This window comes from Castanea sativa, chromosome 12 (assembly GCF_040712315.1).
Source record: "Castanea sativa cultivar Marrone di Chiusa Pesio chromosome 12, ASM4071231v1".
Classification (NCBI taxonomy): domain Eukaryota; kingdom Viridiplantae; phylum Streptophyta; class Magnoliopsida; order Fagales; family Fagaceae; genus Castanea; species Castanea sativa.
This window is the reverse complement of record NC_134024.1, coordinates 3,410,126-3,423,141: the sequence shown is the minus strand read 5'-3', so window position 1 is coordinate 3,423,141 and position 13,016 is coordinate 3,410,126. Positions and strand designations below refer to the sequence as shown.

The window sequence follows — 13,016 nt, the reverse complement described above, 5'->3', positions numbered from 1 at the left end:
GGAGATCATACTTAGAAGAATCTCCGAACATAATGTGACAATCCCTTATCCCACACATAACCGTCATGTATCCGTTGTGAAACAAGAGCATAACTTCCAAACGGTTATGCAAGTTACGTTTGATTTCTACCTCTCCTTGAATCCAGAAAAAGTTCCAGTTTTGATAACCGCCTGTAAGAACACTATATAAAGGCTGCTTCAGACAAGGCCAAGGTATGTTCGGTTTTTACTCCAAAGAAGTTGGAACTCAGATAATACAGAGGAAAAAACTAACTTTGCCATTGGAGGATTTTTGGCCGGCAGCCCCGGTCGCCTTTGATTCGCTTTTCTTTCTTTTTTAGGACGCAGAGAGAACTCGTAGTCCTTTAAAGTCTGAAGCATCCAGCCTACTGATCTTCTTTGTATCATCATTATCTATATAATAGTAGAAGCTGAGAGAAAGTGGATTCCTACCATTAAAGAGGTGCTGACAAATAGTATAACTGCCTATCTAAAATTTAGACACATTTCAATTAAAAAAGTGATACATTATATTGTTTTGCAAGATTAGTACCGTTTGGCAGTGTTTTTTTTAATATTCAAAAAAAGTGGTTGCAATAAAATAATAAACACGTTGAAACTAAAAAAAAAACCCTAGCCATCTCTTCTCATCACTCCGCTTGACATTTTCTCTCTCTAAAAAAAAACCCCTACCGATACTGCGATACAAAGAACGGCCAGCCATTGCCATCTGATCTGCTACTCTACCTCATCTCTCCTCTGCAACAAAATTTTTCTAAAGGTCAGCATACTCTTTTCTTCTTCAAATACTGTTTCGGTTTTCTGAAACTTTTCACCATTGCTTTTCATTTTCGAATTAGTATATGTTTTTAGTTTAAAACCAGATGTTTATACTACAAGAATTACCATCTTCCTTTTCAATATATCTGTATTTCAAAATTTTCTCCATACCGAATTGTCTAGGGTTCTTCTTTGCCTCCTTTTGAAATATAGATGGGTTTATTTCTCTTTCTATGGAAAAATTATAATTCCCGGATTTAAGTACTGGTAACATAAGGGATTTTGCCCTTGATTTTAGTGGCCAAATTTCAACTTGGATGGTTATAAGTCTGAAAGTTTAGAGTGTGTAATGATGGGTTTATTCTCACTCTATGGATGATTTGGTCTGAAATAATTATTTTTGGTTTTAAGTTTTGGTAACATTAGGGATTTCGCCCTTGATTTAAATACTTGGATGGTTTAAAATCTGAAAGTTTAGAGTGCATAGTAATTTAAAATTTTTTTCTAAGTCAAATGATGGTTTTTTGGATTAATTACTGGGTTTTTGAAAAAAAAATGAATTAATTAATAACCAACTGATTACTATACACCTTCCAACAGTTTGTTAGACACTATGTTATTGAAATTATAAAAAACCTTCTTACCTTGTCATTTTGTTGAAATTTAGATTTGCTGTAGTTCTCCATCAAGTACATATCTTGAGTAATTTGCAAGATAGGTTAGGAAAGCCTAATTTTTCCTTTGTTTATCTGATAATTCTGTCCATTATGTATTCGTTGTTTAAATTTCCTCTGTTTTTGCATATTTTAGACAGCTTTTTCTATATTAAAAAAAAAAATGCATTCCATGATTCTTTTTCAACTAACCTGTAAAATTGTTATTTATTTATTTTTTTTGTTGGTGTCATGCTTTGCGATCAACTTCCTTATAATGATTACTTCAGCTTCTTTTTGTAGACTTTGTTTCACCTTAGGATGGCCTTACTATCCCTCTATTTATCTAATATTTTGGATTACATTTTGTTGATTAATGTATTTGGGATAGTTCTAAGCAAAATTAGATTGTTAGAGTTCTCTTTGGTTTATTTTTTGAAAATAAAAACCCATTTTTTAAGCTTTACATTTCAGTCTACCTCACAGATCAAATTATCTTGATTTTGAGGGATTTCAGTGGCTATTTGTGATGATTCTATGAATGAAACTTTCAATTTCAAATAGAGCTCTTATATATGGTTTGTGATCTCTAGCATTTTTCCCCACCCATGTTTGTAAGATTTGAGTTGTGATAGTAGTAGATTATTTATTACAAGTTTAGGTATCTTATATTAGTATCTATTTAATTGTTAGCCTTTATCTTTCATACTGTTGAATACTTTGTTTTGTTGAGTTATTTTGGAACTCCATGCATCCATCTTAATTTCGGTAATTTTTGCATATAGGCTCAAGTTGTTGTTTTTCCTATTAAATAAGTAGTGTTGTTCTCAAAGTTGTTGGTTTGTAAGTGAATGGTTTGATTCAAGTGCTAATTTGAAGATTTTATTGATTAAGGTAGATCACTATCTTTTTTCATATTTAGATGTGGGTAGACTCATTACATGAATTTGGGTGTCCATGCGCTGAATTAGCAACATGTGTGCACCTTAAGGCAATATCTTTACATGAGATAACATAGGAGAAGAAGACTAAGACTTGGTGACATTTTCTGGCTGTATTAACGGTGTGGAGGATTTTTTATATTATTTTTAAAATGTATTTGAACAATGATAATTTGTATCGTCTGTTTTTACTTTTTTGTTTCTCTTTTTTTTTAATGGAATGCCATTTTTTTTTTGTTGATAAGTAATAAGTTTTATTGATAGCAAAAAAGGATCACCCTAGTACACAGGGAGTATACAAGGGGTCAACAACTCAAAGACAAAAATTACAAGAATCAAGGAAATCAAAATAAGAAGGGAATGATTAGTTTTGCATAGCAACCAACCAATCCAATAACGTGTTAAAGAAAAATGACTTGAGGTCTGGTATGGATCTCTCAATATCCTCAAAACACCTACTATTTCTCTCTCTCCAAAGACACCACTTTAAGCAATGGGGTACAATTAACCAAATAAAACCATTTCGATGACGACCAAACCCGCCTTGCCAACACTCTAAGAGCCCCAACACGGATTGTGACATAACCCAGCTTACTCCAAATAAACCCAAAACCATAGCCCACAGATCCATAGCAACCGAACAATGAAAGAAGAAATGGTCAACTGATTCACCATTGAACTTGCACATGTAACACCAATCCAATATCCAAACCTTCCTTTTTCGTAAATTGTCAATTGTCAAGCATTTCCCTAAAGCAGCAGTCCAAACAAAGAAAGCTACTTGAAAAGGAATCTTCTGTTTTCAAATGCTTTTCCAAGGAAAATAGAAGTCAGTAGAGCCCACTAAAATTCTATAATAATCATTAACCTTAAAGCCTTTATCTCTATTAGGCTTCCAACACATCTTATCCTCACCAAACTCCCGTATTGAAGAACCATATATGGTATCCAAGAACCCTGATATAGCCTCTAATTCCCGAGCATGCACGCCCCTAAAGAAACTGATATCCCAAACAAGGACGCCATTGGTATACTTCATAAGTGTAGCCACACTAGCCTCCTTGTCCCTGCAAAATCTAAATAACTCAGGATAATTGACTGCAAGGGATGTCTCACTACACCAACGGACTTGCCAAAACTTCACCCTAGACCCATCACCAATATCATACAGAATATGGCGTGAAAAAGAAGGCCAGCCTTGACTAATATTTTTCCATAAACCAACACCATATGGACCATTAACAGTTCTGGTACACTAGCCCCCCATACACATCCATATTTTACCTCTATCACTTGCCTCCAAAGGGCATCCTTCTCAATCCCAAATCTCCATAGCCACTTCCCAAGCAAAGCTTCATTAAAAAGTCTTACATTCCTTATCCCTAAGCCACCCGAAGAAATGGGGGAACAAACAGTAGCCCATTTAACCAGATGAAATTTAGGTTCATCACCAATGCCACCCCATAAAAAATTCCGCTGAAGTTTCTCAATCCGGTTAGTCTTTGGCAAGATGCTATATGGGATGGATGTTGTTTCTAAGTAATTTTTTTAGAACAATGCTTACTCCTAAATCTGTGTATATTTAATCTTTTTCTTGATATACAAAGTATTAAGAAATTTAATATTTTTTAAATGGATAAATTTAGAAATATGTTTTGAACCAGTTCAGTCTTGGTGTCCCATGAGCAGTCAATGGTACTATGGGATCAATCTTGCGCATTTTTCAATTCAAGCCAAATTACAACTTCAATTTATTTTCTATAACTTAAGAAACCTCCTTTTCCCATCCTTTTGTTGAAGCACAAATTTATGAAGTTCTCTTTCAGATAAGACATTTGGGTGTTTTTTTAAGACATTCGAATGCAAGTATAGGGCTTTTGTGTGAATCGTTGCTTAATTTATTTAAAGTAAGAAATAGTTTCAAAATAACATATTAGTCGAATTCCTTAAAAAAAGAAGAGTGAAATATAAGTGGCACTTTAAAAGATAGAATTTCAAATGAGTATTTCCCAATTGATGTATTTGGGTTTGAATTGGTTTTTGTTCTGGATTCAATTGACCTATAACCCTATTATGATTCCATTAATCTTATTCAATCTTCTTCCGATAGCCAAATAGATAGAGTTCTCTTTGATTTTTTTTGTCTGCTATGTTTTGTAATCAAGTTGGCTTATTTGTGTTTGTGAGGTTTTCCAATTCAGTCTAACTCAATGATTACATTGTCTTGCTTTTGATGGTTTTGAGTTCTATTAGTGATATTTTGTAAGCTTTGAAAATGCATGGTTTATGCTTTACAGAAAAAAATTAGTGATTCCCACACATGAAGTGCTGTTTATACCTAAATTTGATATGTCTAGAAGTTTACATTACAGTTAAAATTAAAAAAAAAAAAAAAAAAAAAAAAAAAGACAATACTTTATGATCTTATGATTGCCAAATGCTATAATTACGAACTTGGATTTAATTATTGTTACTGAATTACCATATTTTGAAGTCTTGATTTTGGTACATCTAAATATGGTAGAGACCATTTTCAATTCTTAAGACTCAATTTGGTTAGTGACTATGTTTTGATTAGAAAAAAAAAGTTTTGGCTTCCCATCAGTCACTTATATTTTAAATTTTTTAATACATTTCTAGGGGTCATTATGCCAAAAAAAATTATTGAATCAAGATTAAAGGTAACCTGATTTCCCATTTTATTTTTCCAATATTTTGGGTTCTGTTTTGTCTATTATTGTTATTTTGCGTCAAAGTAATGCTAGGATATTTGAGGCCAACTCAAGAATGAGGAAGGTGAAATACAAGCCATTGAGGTCAAGTCTCAATTGGTAACCAAAGTACCATGTTGTTATTCAAAGATGCCCCTATTTGTACTTGGCAAGTAAACTGAAATCTTTATTCATTAATGAAGCAGTTTTTTCCTTTTTAACTTGGCAAGTAAACTAAAATCTTGACTGTTTCTGTAGAAGTTTTCACTGTGGCATGCCACACATAGGATATGTACTTACCACACATAGGATATGTACTCTCACTTTTGCTGATTGGTATAGCTTTGAGTGTTATCTCATGAAGTTGGTGCAACACAGGTGCTGTGATCCCAGCTGATGCAAGAATAGCAGTGATGCTAGCTGCTGTAATTTAACAGGAGCATAGCTAATGTATGATCTGTTAGTGTAGGTCTGTTAGCTAATATATGAGCATAGCTAATGTATGAGCATAGTTAATGTTTTAAAAGTGTATCTCGAAATGTGAATGTAATTGCTATTAAGTTGATAGAAATTGCATGTAATTCATTTAGTATATCATGTTTGGTTGGAGGACACCTCTTATTCTTTGAGTTTAACACTGTGGAATACATTCAAAGATTGTGTGCAGCAGCCAATGTGGCATGACCACAAAGCTGAATCTGCAAAGGGGTATCAAAGATTTAATTGATTTACAGATACTTCTTTTAATTTTCTAAAAATTCTACTGTACCAATAATATACGGACATCTAATCATGGTTAAAGACCATTTTAAAATCTGTATGTCAATGATCATGTGGAATTTTCAACTTAGTGCTATTTTCCCGATGTTTTTGACATGTGAAAGCAATCAGTTGGATGGTGTGAAATAGTAAATGTGGGTATTGGTAGAAAGAATATGATATTTTGCGAGTGTATATATATATATATATATATGGCTTGCGGAAAATTGTGTTCATGCTTCTACCTGCACTTCAACTTTGTAGTTTCCACACAAGTTCAAAAGATTAAATTAATAGCGTGTTTAAAGTTTGCAAAATGAACCAATTTGATTGCCATGCCAATCTAGACACTAATGTGTCATGAATTTGGCATATTAGCAACAAAATTCTGGAATTTATGATCAGTTCACTTAACAACCAAACATTGCAACCTTTTCCTTTTTTTAATATTTATATTTTAAAGTTATCAAAGAAATATCTTTTAAGGACCTTTCCCATCAAACAGATTGAGCATATCTTCTGTAAAACCAATTGCTTTGTGGACATTTGCAAGTCCCAAGAATTTTTAGATACAAATATATTACAGCTTTTCTTCAAAAAAAAAATTTTAAAAAAATGCAAAGATAATACATATAAAAGAGATAGAGTGATAGAAATCTTAAGATTTAAAAAATATTAAACCCATGATGATAAATTAGTATTAAATTCTGATTTTGGTTTTGACATTTTGAGTGCTATTTAAAAAAAATTTAATTTCTAATACATTAGCTACATACTTATTTAATTAAATTTATTTAACTAAAACTTTTAATATAAAATATTCACTTCAAATATTTATCTTAAATTATTTGAATATGTTTACTTTCTCAGATACTAATTATTTTTTATGAGTGGACATTTTCTTTGAGCTACAAAGATAGGGTAGCAACAAATTGGTAATTGACTTAAAAATTCACATCCTAAAATATAATAGAAAATTGTTAGATTTAATAGATGGCTTGGTCAATTAGGAATCACACCAAAACTCTAGATGGAGCTAAATATATGTGGGTGTTACAATGAGAGAATACTATGCATTGCGATTGTGTTTCTGCGATGTGGCTTTTTTTTCATTGATGGAAGTGTATTTTTTAAGTTAAATAGTCACATGATAAAATCTTAAGAAGGTAACCTAAGAAACAGCACCTAAGTTACTATACATAAGTTTTGTCCATAGTTTAAAATGTCCTTTTTTTAAACAATGTTTCTGTTTAAAATAATATTGTTTCATGGTTACAAATGAGTTTTTTTTTTTTCTATAACATTTAACTTTTAATATATGTTTTAAATTATATTTCGTCTTCTTATGAACAATTCTTTCCCTATTTTACCATCATAAAATGATCTCTCGCATTGTGCAAGTTAAACACTAGTCTATATTCTATATATCTATATAATAGCAAAAACTGAGATAAAAGTGAATGCCTACAATTAAGAAAATGCTATCATGTAGGAAAAATGTCCATCTAAAAATCAGACAAGTTTAAGTAGAAAAGCAATAAATTACATTGTTCGATAAAGCTAAAACACTGTTTAAAAGTGATAAACTATATTGTTTCACTGTCTTAACACACCGTTTGATAGCCTCTCAGTATAGAAGTAAAATAAACCGGTTAAAATACAAAGAAGCCTGGGACACGGAGAGAAATAGGAAAAGAGGCGATGAGAGAGAGAGAGAGAGAGAGAGAGAGAGGCGACGAGGAAACGGGGAAAGAAGTAGAGAAAGAGATAGAAATACGATACACACAGAGATAGAAATAGAAGGAGGCGATGAGGCCTGGGACACGGAGAGAGAAACTGAGTCCCTTTCTTATATTTGGGTATTTAATATGATTTAGTTTTTGGGGTATTTTGGTTGGATAGGTATAGATTTAGATATTTGCTTTGATGTTTTGGGATTTTCTGTTACGGTTTGCAGATTTCAGATTTTGATGTTGTTTGTTTGGTTCTTTCCTTCTTGCCCTAACTCACTTTTTCTCTTTTGCTTTCCATCTCTGTTTCTTTCCCAAGAAAGTTGTGATTATATATGCTTTGTTATTTGTTATTCTTCTTTAAGACTATGACTCAAGGGATTATTCAGTTTGCGTAATTAGAAACAATGAGGTTTTTGATTGATTGTTGAGAAAATGGAGGATTAAGTGAGGGAATGATGAGGGAAATCGGAATTTGTTTTTGGTTCAATTGGGGACTCTGATTGAATGAGCAAAGTTTGATAGAACATCTCTTCTTTCTCCCACTATTTTTTCCCATAATTTAAATGTTAATTTGACATGCTCTGTTTTTTTTTTTAATCTCTTTTTCCAGTTTTTTATTGTTGTGTTTGGTTTTGGAGGCAGAACTTCAAAGCATAAAAGCCCTAGAACCATCTGTAAACCAAAATCTACAAATTTTATTTATTTATTTTCATTTTACTTTCTACTTCTAATTTGTTTTGTTTTTTCTTCATTTCAGATATACCTTTCTTTTTTTGGTTTTCAGGAAACAGAAGTCTCTTCTCATGAAAGCTTGCAGCAAGTTCTCGTCCTAGCACAGATTCTAATATGTACATCTCTTTTCTTTTTAAAATTTTCTTTTTGGACTTTGTTTGCTTAAGTAATCCAATTTATTGCTCTCTTAACACATTATTATAATATTAATATGCACTTGAATATTGGCCCAGTAACGTTGATCGAATATGGGCCCAAAGTTTTCAATGTCTTTTTGAAGGAAGAATTAATTTGATGCTCATTCACTTCAAAAATATGATGTTTTATTTCTTACAGTAGGGTTTTGTTTTGTATGTATGTGTTTTATTAATATCTAAAATCAACATCTATTTAAATTGTCCATTGATTAATAGACTTATTTGTTGAACCAACTACATAAATTGAAGTTTCTACTTTTAATGTCCATTCTAGATGTAAGTTTCATTTTCTTAGTCATTTCAAAAATGTTTGAAAGTCAGCTTTAGACATTGTTGTTTGCAATTTATATTTGTCACTCAATATTTGATGCTTCTAGCAAGTAATTCAAAATTGGAGGCCTAATTTTGTGCCACATGTCGTACTAAATTTCTTAATTTTTTTGCAAACATTTAACAACATTGTGAAAACCGAAGAGTCCGATGAAGAAATCATGTTCAAAACACCATTTCAATATTTAACAATTAAGAAATCATGGAATTCAAGGAGTTGCTTCAAAATTATTTTCACCATTTAATAGTTCAGAAATCATGGAATTTAAGGAAATACTTCAAATTTGATATTGCGATTAATTTAAGCACAGCTTATAATTTTTATTTTCTGGGTTTCTAGGTTGAAAGACAAATCCTTTGGTGCAGTCCAAGTCTAAGAAGAAGTAAAACGAGGTATAGTTTTCACTTTATTAAAATCTCTTGGAATTCGTATTTAAATGAGTGGATTGATTTTATATTTGGGCAGGTATCCCAATTTTGTGAGAAGTATTATTATTTTTTGTATCATTGCGCTCTGTTATTTTTTTTATCATTGCACTGTTATTTGGTGTTAACTGTGTTGAATTGGGACATTCAAGTATAAGCAACAAGGTAAAGAGGCCACATTTAAAAATAATGGATTCTTTTATGTCACCTATGGCTCTTCAATTTTTCTGTTTCTTAAAGGTAAAGATGTTAAACCCAGTAAATTTTATTCTGCTGTGCCATAATGGCTCTTCAATTTTTCTGTTTCTTACTCATGTTCTTTTTGTTTTCCTCACATGCTTCAATGACTGTCTTCTCAACCTATACATTGGTGCTCTAGAAATCAGTCAAGGTATGTATGTGGTTAGTGATGGATTTATAATTCATCCTTCTCTATTAATATCAGTTTGTGTTTAACATATTGTAGATTAAATAGTTTTTACTAATGTATCTTAGTCATTGGCAGCTTGGGAGAGGTTTGATATTTTGGGTCTTCTAAGATAGAAGTTCAATAGCAGTTTTGGGTAAATGGGGACAACCAAAGCTGCAATGGACATAGTTTATGAATCAATCTTTTGTGGTGATGTTAATAACTACACCATTGTTCAAATGAACTCACAAAACTCCAGGTCTGAACTAAAGATTTTGAGCTAAATGATATGGTCTGCATGTATCTTTTAGTTTTGTTCCACTTATCTTTCAACCTTCCATTCCACTTAGTATCACCAAAATAAAAGACCTAATATTAACAAAGCATTTGTAAGAAAGAGAAAGAAAAGAATCTAAGGGGCAGCCACCATATGTATGTGGGATTGGCCTATGTAAGCTCAACATACATATTCATATTGGTATATTTAATTTGTGTTTTCCAATTGGGTTTGTGTATGACCTTGGGTCCTTGCTGTCTAATTGTTACTTTCTCTCTCTCAAAAGGGTGAATACTTTGCTATGTTGAGTTATTTGGGTTTCGTTTGAATGATTTTTGCTGCATTTTACAGGTAAACTTTGGCATTGGGAATATATATATATATATATATATATATATATTTATATTAATAAAGCATATTTACACTCAAAAGCTGTTGGGTTAGTAAGTGAAGGGTTCCATCCTATTAATTTTTGACGATTTCTAAGTTAATCTTTATGTTGGTTCTATTTATCAATTTTTTTTTTTATTGTTATAGTCATTGAGATTGCTCGGAATGAAAGATTATGGGTGAGAAAGTTGGATACTATTAACCCAATTTTGTTGGGTAAGCAATTGTGGAGATTTGAGCAGAAAAGAAACCACCTTTGGAAGTGAGTTTCTTGAATAAAGTATGGGGAGGTTAGGGGCAATTGGCATTGGATTTAGCAATTGCAACCTTTGGAGAAACAAAAAGGTAAAATGGGATAGATTTGCAGGACGTGACTTTTGTTATTGGTGATTGTAGGAAAACAAGATTGTAAAAATTGACTGGGAGACCCAATATGCAACAAGAGCATGATTTCATACCAGTAGGTTACCTATTTGGATGAGTTCACATTTTGCTGATTTTTTTAATTCTTGCAGATTGCTATTGACAATGGTATTTTGCTTATTAAATCTGATGCCTAATATCAATCTATCCTAGTAATTCTATTCATGATTCTCAGTGTTAAAAATAGGAAAGTGAGATAATTTTTTTTTTATGCTCCCCATAGGACAGAACATTCAAAGCATTTTTAGAATTATGATAAATGAATTGTATATTTTGAGAGGGAGAGAGACCTATGTGTGGTTGATGATAAAGACAGTTATGTAAAAGTGTGTGTGGTTGGCCCCATTTGGTTGGTGATGAAATCTGAGGAATGTTTGGTTTTATGACTTTGACATTGAAATTTGTTATCAATTCATCAATGTTTTTTCTCAAAATTGTGTAGCTTTCATGATGTTCAATAATTTTATCTTATCTATATATCTTATAAAACCGAAGCCTTTGACTTTCAGTTGACTTCATAATATGATGCCACATTAGCTAGCTTCACAAATTTCCACCTCGGCATTTTTTTCCTCAATTTTTTAAATCTAAATTAATGTCTTTCATTTTTTTTTCCAAACCTATTACCCAACTCACCTTATAGTTTTATGCGAACCTTATGTATTCAGAGTTCAAACAAGTTCAGCTGTTCTCTATCTTTCTTAAAACCTTTGAGGGTTACCACCATGTCAAACCATCATCCCACCTTCAGCCCAGCCTCCACCCATATACCGACGGAGCCACTACAGTGCTGGTATTTTTTAAAAAGAAATTGATGTTAAATATGATTTAAGTTTTGTCATTTTGGGTTGAGTGTCTTTGATTTAGGTATTTGAGTTATTGATTTTGATTAAGGTTGAATGATGAAGAAAAACTAAAAGCAGTAGAGAATGTGTTTTTTTAGTATTGGTTTTGTTTGAATTGTATGTACCGGTTGATTTTTTTTTTTTTATTGATATTATTGAATTTGGATTATGTGTGTGATTCAAATTTGAGAAAATTTTTAGTTGAAATTTCAGATACAATAAGTTTAAATAGATTGGTGGTTGATTAGAGTTTAAATTTCATTTTTTTGATGAATTTGGGGATACGCAAATTTCCTATTAGATTCTAATTCAGAAGACCCATTTGGCTATTGATTTTGAATGATAGTTGTGCTCTAATCATTATTTGGTTCTCTTTTAGAATAGCATTTTGTTATTGCCTATTGGCTTTTCTTTCATATATGGAGGTTAGAGACAATGTTGTGATGCCATCTCTAATCACCTATCCTCTAAATCATATGAAACCGTATATAGTTAAAATATTTCATTATGAAATTAAAGCTGTCTATAGTTTATTTAGAGTGGTTTCTAAAACAATTTCGCTCATTGAGGAAATTTTCTTGATGATGGGCTATAATTGTGATACCTTTTTTTTTTTTTTTTTTTTCTCGATAACAATGGTTATAGTTGTTATTGTCTTATCAAAGTTGGTGCTAAATTTGATTTCTAAACTTCTTTACTCTTTTGCAGCTTTAACTTGGCCTCATTTGATCAATTTCTTTAGATGAAGTATTAAGACAAAGAACATGAAACTGACTACAACCATGATTCTCTACCAAATTGCTTCCAAGGATATTCTCAACATTCTCTTTTAGCTAGGATTTTTTCCCCTTAATTGCTAGAAATATTTTGTATCCATCACAAGGGATGTTATCATTCACTTTTTATTTTTTTATTTTTTTTTTGTTGAGAAAAAGTTACCATCCACTTTAGTTGCTTATAATATGCTTAAAAGAAATCTATTTGTAAGAATCATATTGTGATGGAAATTATGTGTTATCATAGGACTCATTTAAAACTATTTATTATTAATCTCTAATTAATAAATGTTATTAAAATTCTATTTCATATCTCCTCATAATCAATGGCTATAGTAGAATTCTATCTCAAAAAAAAAAAAATGATTCAACTTCAATCTTCCAAAGAAGCACAATTTTTTAAATATATGTGTACATATTCAGTTTATTAGTTATCAAATATCATTAAAAAAAACTATAATTCAATGATTTATATATTTGATTTTGATAGTTATTTACATATTGAATATGATATTCTTAATAAGTGTTTTTTTTTTAATTTATAAATTTTATGACATTAGCTAAACAAAATAATTAATCTAAATTAAGCTTAAAGAAAATTCAATTAGATCCTTAATTTTGCGTCATGTGTTTT

The 13,016-nt window shown here is 31.2% G+C and overlaps 2 long non-coding RNA genes across 8 annotated transcripts; both read left to right on the top strand.

Moving 5' to 3' along the window:
• The first annotated feature begins 630 nt into the window (after positions 1-630).
• Positions 631-5,740, top strand: LOC142618902 (uncharacterized). The gene is made up of 2 exons (XR_012841388.1): positions 631-781; positions 5,344-5,740. It is a non-coding gene; the product is annotated as an uncharacterized LOC142618902 (long non-coding RNA).
• Positions 5,741-7,492: 1,752 nt separating this feature from the next.
• Positions 7,493-12,687, top strand: LOC142621315 (uncharacterized). Of its 7 annotated transcripts, none has more exons than XR_012841750.1 (4): positions 7,501-7,703; positions 8,362-8,425; positions 9,177-9,653; positions 9,768-12,687. It is a non-coding gene; the product is annotated as an uncharacterized LOC142621315 (long non-coding RNA). The 7 variants fall into 7 exon arrangements; XR_012841751.1 differs by having other exon boundaries at positions 9,758-12,687; XR_012841748.1 differs by having other exon boundaries at positions 9,177-9,930; positions 10,486-12,687.
• The last annotated feature ends 329 nt before the right edge of the window (positions 12,688-13,016 follow it).